At 41.3% G+C, this 13893-nt stretch overlaps 1 pseudogene; it reads right to left on the bottom strand.

The window, feature by feature from the left end:
• LOC115798099 (proteasome activator complex subunit 4B-like) overlaps nucleotides 1–12783 on the bottom strand; it is a 44336-nt pseudogene extending 31553 nt beyond the window's left edge.
• Between the last annotated feature and the right edge of the window lie 1110 nt (nucleotides 12784–13893).

Raw genomic sequence — 13893 nt, 5'->3', positions numbered from 1 at the left:
ACTTATTGTATTTAGGCATGTAGGTAAAACCAGCACAACTTCCTGCCGTTCAAACCGAACATCAGAAGGGGGGAAGAATGTGATTAAAGTGACTATGCACAAAACCAAGCTACAGTATTATAAGTCTATTTTCTTTATGCAAACAGGGGGGAAAAAAAATTGAGGTGGCCAGCAGAAACATATAGACAAACGTATGTGAAGTGAATCCTCACAATATTGAAATGTAATGTAGAAAGGGACTGTAAGATTTTTTTTTTCTTTTACAAAGTAACTGTTGTTTAATTTTGTTCAAATCCCAAAGGTTTAACTTCTAATTGTAGGCGATTTAAGTGCTGTAGCGGATGCCAATTTATCTCAAAGTTTTAACAGTAAATGCCAAAAGCACAAGATTGCCCCGAGTTACAAAAGCTCTTGGCTCATCAATGTGTGATTTCAGACTCTCCATTATGTTTATTTAATCTTCTTTGTTAATGCGTGTCGTACCTCTGTGAGATCAGCGCGCTGGCAGGGAGCAGACGAACAATCCACTAAAGGCACCAGAGTGGTGAAGGTGGTGATGAACTGGAACGTTATCTGGACAGAGAGGCACAGCAGGTGCAACTGATCAATTTACATCATCTGACATGATCACGCTGCATGTTAAATACCTCACCAGATGTCGCTGCAATAACTTTTTCAAACGTTCTAATTTATTCTGGTGTGATGGATTAATACGGTCTGAAGAAAAGGAGCACACTAGAAGAGAGAACCAATCCATTTTACAATCCAAGCAGAAACTACAGACTGAACCACATTAATTGCAAAGTTCTTCAAACTGAGCTATTCATTCCAATTTCAGGAATTATTAATTGGACAGACCTGAATATGCAACAAAAAAAAAAAAGGAATTTAATCAGCAAGAGGCGCATTGTCTACTTGTCTAACAATTCTTCTTCATTACTCATCAACACATCCATTACTCACCATGCACTTGCTAAAGTCGTTGGGGTCCACCCCTGGCAGCGAGCCCATAAGTAGTGGGAGCACGTGCGCACGGCCCTCTGGGTAATGGTTGTTAGGGGATACAAGGCTGCGAGCCATCCCGATCATGCAGCTGAGGGTGGCAGTGAGGGTGTGCGGCTCAGTTAGGGTTTCCATTGCTGCATAGGTCCTGTTTTACATGAGACACGAGGATGACAAATAACGTAAGTTCAAATAAAAGGGGCATGTGCATGCTGATGTTCCTAATAAAAGTGTATTCATTATTATTTTTATTTTTCTGTAGTTATAGTAAATGCCAATGGTATAAAAATATAGAAGGGAAAAGATGATGGATTATAGGAAAACTGTATTTACAATACCCAATTAGTTAACATTAAAGCATGCATACACACAGCGTGGAAAATTATACATTATATTAGGTATACAGTGCAGTACCACCCCTCAATTCTTTATATTTTGCTTGGAAAATAGGAAATATATGCAGCGATTTATTGAAACATGCAACTACACATGGAAATACAGTATATAAGGCAAAAACAGAGATTGTACAATTCGAATGAGCAAAAAAAAAAAATCAATATTTGGTACGACCACCTTTATTTTTCAACACAGCCTGAACTCTCTCACACAGCTTTCTTTAAGTAGTAATAGGAATAGTTCTCCAGGCATCTTGAAGGACATTCAAAAGCTTTTCATTGAATGCTGGCTGCCTTCTATTCCATTCTCTGTCAAGATGATCCCACACTGCTTCAGTAATCCTGGGCTGTGGGGAGGCCAATCGATGGCTGATAGTGTTTGATTGTGTGTTTTTCTATCTAGCTACATTTTTACTGCGTTAGCAGTGTGTTCTGGATCATCGTCATGCTGAAACTTGAAGCTGTTTCTGATCAGATGCTTTCTAGACAGTACTGCATGACGGGTCAAAACATAATGATACTTTTCTGAATTCATAATTCCAACAATTTTGACAAGATCTCCAACATCACTGGCTGAAATGCAGCAGCAAACCATGACAGAGCCTCCACCACGTTATACAGACACACTCACTAGATAGACACTGTGTTGTACCTCTCTCCTGCTCTCTTCTGTTCAATGTATACTGACAATGATTTTAATCAAAGATTTCAAATTCAGATTAATAACTCTGTTGCCACTGATTTTCAGTCCAGTTCTTGTGTAATTTGGCATACCTCAGGCTTTTCTTCCTGTTTCCCTTCCTTAGGAACAGCCACCCTTCCACTGAGACCATTTGTGATGAGGCTTCAGTGAACAGTAGATGGATCAGCTGAAGATCCAGTGTCAGGTCTTTGCTAGATTTTTTTCCTATTTCTTAAGAGCATGGCTTTCAGATACTGCTCATCTCATCTTCTTTTGTCCTACACTTGTCTAGTTTCCTCAAATTTCTTAAGAACACACTAGAAGCCAGGCCGAGATATGCCAAGTTTTCGGATAATAGCTATTTGGGAATCACCTTGTTGGTGCAAAATTACTATTGCAACACATATCCTGTCAAACAGTTATCTTTAGCATTTTATTAGATTAAATTTTAAAAAATGGCAACACATTAAATTAAACAAACATTCCCCTGAAAACCACCGCATACAAGGATTGGATTGAAAATGGCCACTTTAAAAAGTAAAATATAAAAATATATAAGACTGAGTGGTGGCTAAACACTTTTGCACAGTACTGTATGTTCAGCTAATTATTTTTTTTGTGTGGTCGTTGATTTACCCCACTCAACAACATTGTCAACAGCTGCTGTAGCAACAGTACAACACGCAGTTCATGGATGAAAACTGGGTGCTATTAAGCTGCTCTACTGTGTCAATTTGTATACAATTTGTTTCCCTTTGTAATTTGCAAATAAATGTCAATGAATCCATTTGGAAATCACATAAAAAAAAAAAAGATGCTCCAAACTTCAAATGTTGCTTAAGAACGATCCAGATTTAACATTATCCACAGCATCAAGGCAACCCACTGTGATACTGTGCATCCTAATGCAGACAGCAAACAGGAAGTGCTTGTAGCCAATACTGCCAAATTTTAATTTGCCTAAATCAAAACAAATATAACCTCAAATAGTTTTCTAAATAAATAACTTTTTCCTCAAGATTACACTTTCTGTTTATATTCGCTGAAATTTAGACAGCACATCAAAGCAAGGCAAAGAATGATAAAAGCAGCAAAAATAAATAAATAAAAACAAAAAAAAAACCATTAATATTAATGATTTTACACCAGCATATTTTTGACAGCACATCAAAAGACTTAATGGCTGATATCCATAAACTTACTTCTCAAGAACAGGTGGTATGACGAGCTCTTGTGTGAGGAGAGCCAGGTTCTGGAGAGCGTACGCTGCATCTGTACTGTCAGTTTTACTGCAAATCACCAGGAGAGGGCAGATGAACACTCAACCCCATGCAATACAGCAACAACAACAACAACAATAACAACACATAGACAGCTAATCACGGATGACCTGTCTTTGTCCAGATTAGGCTCGCTGTAGCTGAGACCAAGGATGTGAAGCAACTGCACTCATTAGCGAGACAAAGCAGTTAGATAACGAGGCAGGCAATTATTCAGATGGTGTGTTTGTTGCCTGTTTACATAGTTACAACCCAGGGAACACTGATATGCTGATATGCTTACTTGAGACACTAAAGCAAACACAATATGACTCAGGTATATGTAACATCTTTCGCCTTAAACCAGTTTTAACCTTGCTGTTTGGATGCTTTAGAGATCCAAACACCGACCTGCCGATCACCGTATTACCTGGATGGGTTTTGGTAGTTGTGATATTTGAAACAAAAGCAACGTTATCATGGAGCCAAAACTGATAGTTGGAAGGTGGAAAACTAAATCTATTTGTGAACCTGAGTTCTGGCTCAAAAAAAGAATAGAAAGAAAGAAAGTTCAGCGAACAAGACCGTTAATTGGCTCAAACTATACAACAGACTGCTCACACCAACACCCACAACGACACCTATGGTAACTATTTCTGCACGAGTGGATATCATTTCTATCGCCTTTCCCACACAAGGTCGCTTACACTGTCTTTGTTTTAAATGTCATGTTACAAACTATTTTTACAGAATGTCTCGGGGGGGGGGCATCTTATGATTGTTTGTTTCCACTATTTTGACTTTTTTTTGCTCATAATTTCCTGCTTGTTTCATGCACATGCTTTAAAAGCCACTTATGTCATTTCACTGTGTTTAACGCTCTTATCAATTAGCACAGCTTGACTATTTTATCACCTGCTTATAAAGTCTAGTAAAATTAGGAGCTGCATATGTATGGAGATGTGTATGAATATGCCTGTAGCTTCATGCATGCACAGGTATAATCACAAGTGTACTGTGTAGAATAGCAGTTTAAAGGGGATCCATTTTCCTTTTCCTTATTTTCTGTCATTTTTATATTGTTACAGTTCTGGATGTTCATATTAAACATAGTCAAAGTTTCAAACAATGAGGTAAGCACATGTAATCTCTTTGTGCCAGTGGCTCAGGCTTCAGGTGACTCTAAACACTCACTTTCAGGCAGCGTTTTTTTTCTATTCTTGGCTCTCTGTGATGTCAGTCAGAGGAAATACTGAAGTCCCACCCACTTCCTCTGTTTGTTAGGGGCAGCCAATCAAAAGAAGGCATAGGAGCTTAAACAGCTTGTTTCAAATAGTGGGTGAACCGAGGGGCAGCACCAAGCCCAGATTATTTTGAACAGCAAAGCAAAGCCACCGATCAGAATAGCAACTCTTTAAAGCCTTCATTAAGGCTAACAACCACCACAGTGCAGTACCTGAACATAGCCAGGAGGGCAGCTCCGATGAGGCTGCGGGTGAACTCCTGCAGATCTGCATCTGTTAACCTTTGATGCTCAGGGACCAGCGTGATCCAGCTAGGGGCAGCGTGACGTTCCCGGTGCACACGGCGCACAACACTGGCTGGAAGACGCTGAAGCAGCCTCATCAGTCGAGACTGCAGGCACACATTAGACATAAGGATTATCACCCAGAGCCACATTCACACAGTCTGCCATGAGCAGATCTGAGATATCCTTCTGTTATTAGTCTGCTGTGTAAAGAGAGCCAGCCAAGTCCTGAATGACAGGCGATAAATCAAATGAAGAACCAAAGATTGAGTTGCACATAGTGTGTGCATGTTTGTGCAAGAGCGAGAGGAAGAAGCTTACCTGCCAGCGACCGTGATTGGATGGATGGTAGAAGGAGGCAATGCTGTTGAAGAGGCAGGTCAGCTCTTTCTGTGCAGGGTTTCCTGGTCCACCCTGCAGGGATTTAAAACAGCACAGTAAGCAGCTGCAATAAAATACACATATGTTTTTGTTTTATGCATTTTTATAAGAAAAGTCTAAAGCCTGCATACCAGAAGTGCTGTCACCCACAACACTAAGTATCCAATGTCATAGGAGTTGGTAAGATATCGAGGTGACACCATCTGACTGACCCCAACTGGAAGGTTCAGACTTCGCAGGATCCTGGTGAAAATCTAACCACACAAACACACGCACACGCACGCACACACGCACACCCACACATAAAATAGTTCCACCTCTCTCCCACAGCCCAGGAATTCCCAGTAAAACACATTTACAGAAACACTTGTGTACACACATAATTCAGCTAATGACTCACTGTGGGAATATAAGGGGTCCAGTCCACGTAGCCTATATTGTCATTGGCAAGGCGAGCAAACAGGTTCACTAGGTGCTGTAAGGTAAACAATCACTGTGAGGACAAAGGATGTTTCCAGAAGTGAAGGCTGTCATTAAAAAAAAAAAAAAAAAAAGTGGAAAAAATGGAGAAGAGATGATGAAGAAGAGAGGAGGAAATGTGCAAAGCCAGTCTGCTGTGGCCTGAGAGGCTGAATAACAGCAGAGTCGGGGCCCAAATGGAAAATCTTATCTGCGTGCTGAGTGGAAACTGACAATCCTTTAACAGCATTTCAGTCATCGCCATCAGGAAATGTAGAAATCTGTGTCATTTGGAATTACTCTTCACTTTTAGAAAAAATGGAGAGCTGCATGATCCATCACGCAATAAATTAAAAATCTTTTTAAAAATCTGCCACTTGTTGTGACAGATTTAAGAAGAAATTTGAGAGGTGGAATTTCCATTAATTTCGATTTCGCTGTGGCTTAAAGAATTCAACTTTCAAGCCAGTGAGCAGCTTGTAAAACTGAGTGTCAAACAATTTCAGAAAGAGCAGAAAACACCTGAAGTATTGAGCGTGTGTGCATGTGCATGTCTTACCCCTTCCCAGCTTGGCTGATTTTGCAACGACATCCAAAGATTCATTAATTCTTCAAACCACAACCTGAAAACACACACAGAAAACAGACCATTACATTCACACCCAATGACACATACACCTGAGGCTTTATCCCCCTCATCAATCTCAAGTTCCCCCAAAATATGAACTCATTCCCTCCCCTGTATATTCTGGATGGGGAAGAGAAAAAAAAAATGAAGTGGAAAAATAGAGTATTAAAGATGATGTATTGTGGAAACTGTGCAGAAAGTGCTTATGAATCCAAGAATAAATCCAGACAAATAGCTTGCAAAGGAGTGAATGAACTGAAGAATGCACTGAAGGCTTTGAAGAGGCTTGGTAGCTGGAACATGACCGTGAAGAGTGCAGAGAAAGAGGGGCAAAGATTTTTCCAAAAAACGCTAAATATTATCAAAACAAAGAGAGCAGGGAAGCACTGCTGATGCAAGAAGAGCATTATTCATTAAAGCTCCCAGGAGCAAAGGTGTATAATGCTTACAGAGCTCGAAAATGTGGTTATACACAATTCTTAAAGCAAAGCGTTTTCAACATTACAAGATGCTGCCAAATCCCTTTAAAAATGCTGAGATTTAATAACAAGTTAAACATATTGTACCTCTTTGTGTACCAGTTGTGTCAGCTCTGGCTCTGACAAGCTGTACTTGGAGGATAACACTGTTTCAAACCAGAGCCATTCAAGTTGGCCCACTTACTGGAAGCCCTGGCTGTGTTCCTCCGGGGGCATGATGGTGGGCAGGAACAGCTCCATGTTGCTGATGGCCTTCTGCATGACCACGTCAAACACACACAGCAGGGGGCGCCACTCATCCAGCATCTCTTTGGTGGATGATGCAGGAAAATACCTAAGAAAATCATAAGCACACACGCATAGAGCAAAGATAGACATGAGCACAAATAGATGCAGACAAGCAAAGATGGTTAAAGATGCAAATACACACACTGATCTACAGTATATATCTTAACTGAAGATCAAAGCAACATTATCTGCCGCCCAAATTACATGATCACAGAGGATGAGACTTACAGTCTGCAGCTTTTGATCAAAGCCTTCAAAATGTGGTCCAATGAGCTGCAAACAAGCACAGAGAGGAGGTGTGAGTGTGCGCGTGTGTCTTAACTACGCTGTGAGGTCCACATGTCCTCATCAGGGATAAACAAGCCTTCAACATTCAGACCACAACTCAAATTTGCACCAGCTGCGACTGCAAGGCTGGTATTGTTTTCTCTTTACGAGTCTGCGTGTGAGTGTGCGTGTCTGGTAAGAGACTATATCAACACAATGGCATCGCAACCATGCAATGCACAGTTACAAAACTTCACAGGTATGCACGTAACACCAAAATAAAGGCTCGCTGGGTGGGATAGGTGTGGTCATAGTGTAATCGGATTACAAGACAGTCAAGTTTTCAGTTAAGCTGTTTTTTTACTTTTTCCAAGCCAGAAAATTGAGCCGAAATCCAAATATAATTAAAAACTAATATAAACAGTAAAGCAGGATACATTAGGTATACCTTGCTAGTACCTCGTTGGACCCCCTTTTGCCTTTAGAACTGCCTTAATTCTTAATGGCATGGATTTACCAAGGTGCTGGAAATTTTGATCCATGTTGACACCACAGCATCACACAGTTGCTGCAGATTTGTCAACTGCACATCCAGGATGTGAATCTCCTCTTCCACATTCCAAAGGTGCTCTACTGGATTGAGATCTGGGACAGTGGAGGCCATTTGAGTACACTGAACTCAATGTCATGTTCAAGAACCTAGTTTAAGAGGATTTGAGCTTTGCAACTGAATGGGATCAAGTTGGCAATTCCGTGCAACCCGTTTCTGAGAATACGGCAATTAACTGTGATAAATTGTCAATATCTGAGGATGTTTGTCATGAGAATAGTTGTCTGAAAAGTTAATGTCATCCAAGCTGGAGGGACAAAGCCTAACGGGTTTAGTAGCCTTCTTACCAAAAAACATTACCCAGGGCCTACCACTCTACACTGAAGGAAAACGGTTATGTCAAGTAGTTTAAGCTTTCTTTCTAACCACAACAGACTGAAAAGGAAAAATTAAGTTTTTTTTAGAGGATACTGTGCAAAGTTTTAGGAGCCCATCCAATGTGGGATAATCTTGAGCTGGAAGAAGCCAGGAAACTAAAAAGAGTTTGATACCTTCAGTTTAGAGAGCCTGGCAAGCTGTTTCTCATTGTTTCTACTCCATCAGCCTTTTTCCCAGTCATGGATTAGGCCTAGTCCTAGACTAAAGGAGAAATACAGTGAAGATCTCATTTGGAAAAAGTATTTATTCTAGGATGAGGCATAATCCATGTCTCAGAAACTGAGCCTTTGAGTTTGCTGTTTTACTGGTTTTGTGTTTACTGTTGTGAAGTGGCATCAATCTTCTCGTATAATTTGTGGTAAGAAAGCAAGTAAGGTTATTTCTCACAATCTAGACACTTTTCTTTAATGCAATTCAAGCACACATACACTTATACTGTACTTGATGTCACAGCAGCTACATTTAAAGGTGAGATTTCATACTTAGGAAACCAGATGAGCCCAAGGTGCTCAGTTTTGGAGTAGAGGACCCTCTCGTAGAGATCACAGAGTGGCCGCCACGGCAGCTGTAGGTCATCCCTTGATAGTAGTTCCTTCTTCCTGTTTGAAAAAAGAAGTCAGCTATCAGCAACAGGAGTCAAGGTATGTTATTAGATATTCAAGCCTTTGAAAACTCTCTGATGGTAATAATGTTATACTGAAGTGAAAGACTGCAGGGTGTCTGAAAGAGTCTGTAATCGTGGGGAAAATGAGTCACTGCCTCACAGGCTGCACTCAGCATGATGACTGCCATCTTATTGGCATGTATGCAAACACAACGCTGTGATTCTTTGTATTCAGTTATGCATAACTGGACTGACAGCAGCAGGCATTAGTAATCTGCAGGCGTAGACTCACTTGGTATAAAATACCCATGTTCCAACATTCATAACGCTCTCCACAGAGAAAAAATTAAGCATGTTTAAGATCTAACAGTGGGCATAATTGGCTTTCTGCAGGCTAACCAGGCACTGACTTTACTCTTTGTTGTTGTCTTTTAAACACCTTGTTAAGCTTTCAGATTGCACAGAAATGGTGTGCCCCTTATGAGAACAGTTTTTTTTTCTCCTGAGAACTTCCACATTGTTCTCTTTGTACTATTGCATTACTTAGTTCTTTGTTAAAAGAAAAAAAAATCACAGTTTTTAAGGGATTGAACCTCTGAGAAAGCTTGAGAGTGCGTGCGGTTGAGGATATGCATGATTTCCACAACCTCTAACTCCTCTGGTCTCCTCCTCAAGTATTCATCTAACAGCTATGGAACAAACTCTCAGTGTGGAGATGTGAAAAATGAAAGGAAGAAGAGGCAATTGGGGAAATGATGGTGAAATCCAAGAGATGGAGAAAAAAAAAAAGCCTTTGGAGACCTGATGCTCATCTCTCAGCTGTGAAACCTGGCCCTTCATATACGCTTAGCCCAGATCTTTCTCTTTTCATCTAATGGAAAACACTCAGACAAATGACGTCTACATTAAGAGGTTGTTTTGTGATGGATGTGAAAATCCCGAAAACAACTGGTGACAAATGGGAAGTGATTAATGTGACCGTCTCGGAGAAAATCCTACTGTCACTGGAGAAGTGACAGATCTGATCTCAGAGACAAAGGCATGGCTTAAAGAGTAATAAATGTTTAGCCAGCATGCTTTATTGTCCCTTTTACTTACTATAAGAGTGTCTGATTGAGTGCATTTGTTTGTGTGAGGACATTTACACTTCTGCTCTACGGTTGTATGGTATTAATACAGTATACCAACCAAGTACCGACATTTTATGTTACTTTAACCTTCCACTTTACATTTCAGAGGGTGTTATGGTATTTATTGGTATCTGTGAAAAAAATAAGAGCACAGAAGCTGTTTGGCTGGGACCCTTTTTTTTGTTTCATACTGTCTATTCATAAAAGACAGATTTAACTTTTAAGTTATCATTTTAAACCCAATGGGCTAAAATTTTGAGATTTTTTTAGATGCAGCATTTTCTGTAATTGGCCTTGATATTTTTTTCCTCAGCTCTGCAAATGATTTGAATCATCAAATGACTGTGTTACAAATGGCAGACAACTAAGTGCAAAATTTCATGTCTTGTCACTTATAGCACAGTGATGTTTACTAGCAGTGCAGCTTTCTGTTCCCATTATACTAAAAGAAAGGGAGAGAGAGGCTCACGCTGAGGAGATAATCTTTCTCCTCAGTGTGATAGTGGCTTTCATTGCCATAAAAATGCCGTGTAATACTCATCATACTGACTATATATTTTTTTGTCATGTTTTATCTTTTATTCTACTGAGCTGTACTGCATCTACTGTACCCGTCTTCCCATCTAGACCCTCAAACTCCACCTGGGGGATCCATATGTAATCCTTCCAGCAATGCTCTGGGTCTGCCCCAGGGTCCACAGGGAGGCATCCCAATCTGATGTCTGAACCACCTCAACTGGCTTCTTTTTACATGTACAAGCTCCATCCATCCATCCATCCATCCAATCCATCCAGCTTAGGTTCACGTGAGCTGGAGCTTATGGAATGGCAATGTCACCCTTTAAATTTGATTACATCCAACCCAATCCAATCCAAACCAACACAATCCAATTCTGTTGTTACAGTATGTCAATGCATCATGGATAATTCAGGCTCCAGGTTGTGTCCAGGAATGTGTGAAATACAAAAGACAAAATGTCTAATTCCAGGCATGAAGCTTAAGGGGGGTGGCACCGCCTTTTATGAAAAAAATAATGCTCCCCTCCTAAATGACTTGCTGTTAATATGAACTATAATTTAAAATAGAATAATGTGCACTGGAATCTGGGCTAACGATAGACTCAAAACAATACATTTTTAAGTTTTGAAAAGTGGACTTCAAAGCAAAGGATGTATGAGACACTGTTCTTTATTTATAGACCAGTTAGTAGAATGAAACATCTTTATAGCTGCAGCCAAACTGCAGCTTGTAAGCATCATTACCACATGGTTGCCACCATACTGCAGCATCTCCTAAAAATGTTCATGGAAACAAAGGGTCTGTCCAAGGTGAAAATTATTATAATTTACTGAATTTCCAGCCGATTCCGTTTGATATTTATTTCTCTGAGGATTTTATGATTTCCCGTGCCCCCTGCTCTGTCTGACGCCTGGTGCCTCTTGTGCCACCCCATTTAAAAAAAATCCTGGTATTGCCTCTGGAGCTCCCAGCCTCATCTCTAAAGGCAAGCATCATTTATATGTGTGCATTTGTGTGTCACACCCACTTGAGAAGCTGAATGAGCAGCCTGGCATAGCTCTGCATCATGTGTGGCTCCAAGTTTGGCAGTGTGACCAACTCATAGAGCAGCTTGATGAAGAGGATGTGGTCCTCTTTGCTGAACCTGCGCCCATACAGCTTCAGGAACCTAAGGGCAAGAGGGGACAGTGAGCGGACAGAACACTTCCTGTGGTTAACCCATATTCTGAAAAAAGAGTGAATAGGCTTACACAGCTAGTGTCCCTCGGTCTCAGCACTAAACCTAACTGTATCGAACTTGAGCTGATGCCAAGTCACACAGTGATTTAAGGTTCAGCCTTTAATTAAAGTTATAGGGCAGAACAGTAGGCCCTGATGTCCTTTTAAGGCAGAGAGGTCAATAACACCAAGTAGTTGCTTTAAATACTTCTGTGCACAGATACTCCTGGAACTCAAGACTTAAGAACAGAGCACAGGATACTTTTAAAGTTTTTCCACCCCTAACCACAGACAGATTGCAATCTATTCCAATTTAACAAGATGAAAAAGTTTAGTAACTTTGGTTAACTCTGTGAAATTTTTTTATTTTAGGATGCAGGTCATTGTTAAGTCCGCTGTAATGAATCGCTGGCTATGGGTTAAGTTGTCTTTGGGTTGTCTAAATCATACGCCAACCTTGCTTCAGCACTTACGAGAAAAGTTTCCTGGACCAGAAAGCGACCCCAGGCCACAGCTCTCTGAGGAGGACAGCTCTGCACAGGTTCGCTTTGATCTCCGCCAACAGTTCCGTGGCTTCCCGGTCCAACCGGTCAGAGTAAGGCAGCAGGCCGTTATACACAATCTCCTTCTGAGGAATAAACTCAGCCATATCCCTGCCCACGGTCATTCCCACTGTCTTACAAGTCACTTTTCTGTTGAATCCGCGCGTAAAATGGTAAAGAAAACCTTTTTGTTGCGCCGCCTGGGAAGTGCTCAGCTGAAGTTAGTGGGCATAATCCGCTGTGTCCAGAAGCCGGGCGGAAGGCAGGCGATCACAGAAGAAAGTATGTCACGCTAATTGAGCCGGGCAAAGCCCTGAGCGTAGAGTGGGCCAGTTTCACTCAGGCCTGCAGAGTCGGGCGCTGTGTCAACTCTCGCTCCACACCTCACGGTTGCCCGGCCGGCCGCCTTGGGCACAATGGGGGGCCGCAAGGGACGCGCGCTGAGCGTGACGCACGGCAGGAGTTTGAGGGAAGTGAGGTGCCTACTAGTTGCTAGAAAGGGCGCATTACTCCGAGGTCAAGCTTTGATTTCTGCACCACTGAGTGTAATAACAGAAGCCTTTGATATATTAAGACTTTCATGCACACTATGTAGATGACTTGGAGGAATCCAGGAAAACGTCATTCTGAACCACAAATCCCAGAAGCTCTGCACGCGTCCGTGTTGCTGGCTAATCTGCAGAATATTAGGATGATCTGATAAATGGATTAATGCTGTCCTGTTTTACTGACCCGTAGAGCTACTGACCCCGCAGTGACTGTCACTGAGATAAACAGGAAGACTCTGTCAGGTGAATCAGCATCTATCTATCTATCTATCTACACAGAAATGAGCTAACATATAAATAAAGGACAGCCTTTATTAACACCTTATCATTCATGCCTACCCTTTCTGTCTTATGACACCTTTATCCCCAGCCTCCTCCATTCTTGCTTCCTGTGCACCCGTCCATGTAAATCATTTTCCTTTAAGCCCGTGTAATTCTTTGACCACTATGCTTAGAGTGGGGCGGCCATTGCAGGTTATTGTCTGGCCTGCTTGGCGCTGAGGTTTCTGCTCACAGCAAGGGCTTAGACTATAATGCAGAAGCCCTTTCAGTTCTCTGCTCTGGTTACTGTTAGAGCAATGGGGCAATTGCTGCAACACCATCTTAGCTTTTCTTAAGCTGCCTGATTGTATAAAGTGCCCTGTTTCTCATCCTGTCGCAATCTTATTAGAGGTTTTCTTGTTGCTTTCAGTACTACCTTCTGGCGATAGCCCCTGCAGCCTTCAGTCAGATTTTTTTGAGACAGTGGTGGATGCCCTCTTTAAAACTATTTTTTCCCTATAAACACAGTGTAAGACTGACAGAGTCATGGACTTTGAGACAGATCCCAGAACAGAGTGTGCCTTCAGCACAGCATATCAGTCCAAGAATGTCACACTAGACTTTGCCAAGTAATCTCACCCAACTCTTTACCTTTTCTATCCCCTCAGATCTTATTACTTCAGGGCTTATTCTGACTCCCAGAGCAGTGACAGC

Source organism: Archocentrus centrarchus, chromosome 19 (genome assembly GCF_007364275.1).
Source record: "Archocentrus centrarchus isolate MPI-CPG fArcCen1 chromosome 19, fArcCen1, whole genome shotgun sequence".
Classification (NCBI taxonomy): Eukaryota; Metazoa; Chordata; class Actinopteri; order Cichliformes; family Cichlidae; genus Archocentrus; species Archocentrus centrarchus.
This window is presented reverse-complemented; position numbering and strand designations above follow the sequence as displayed.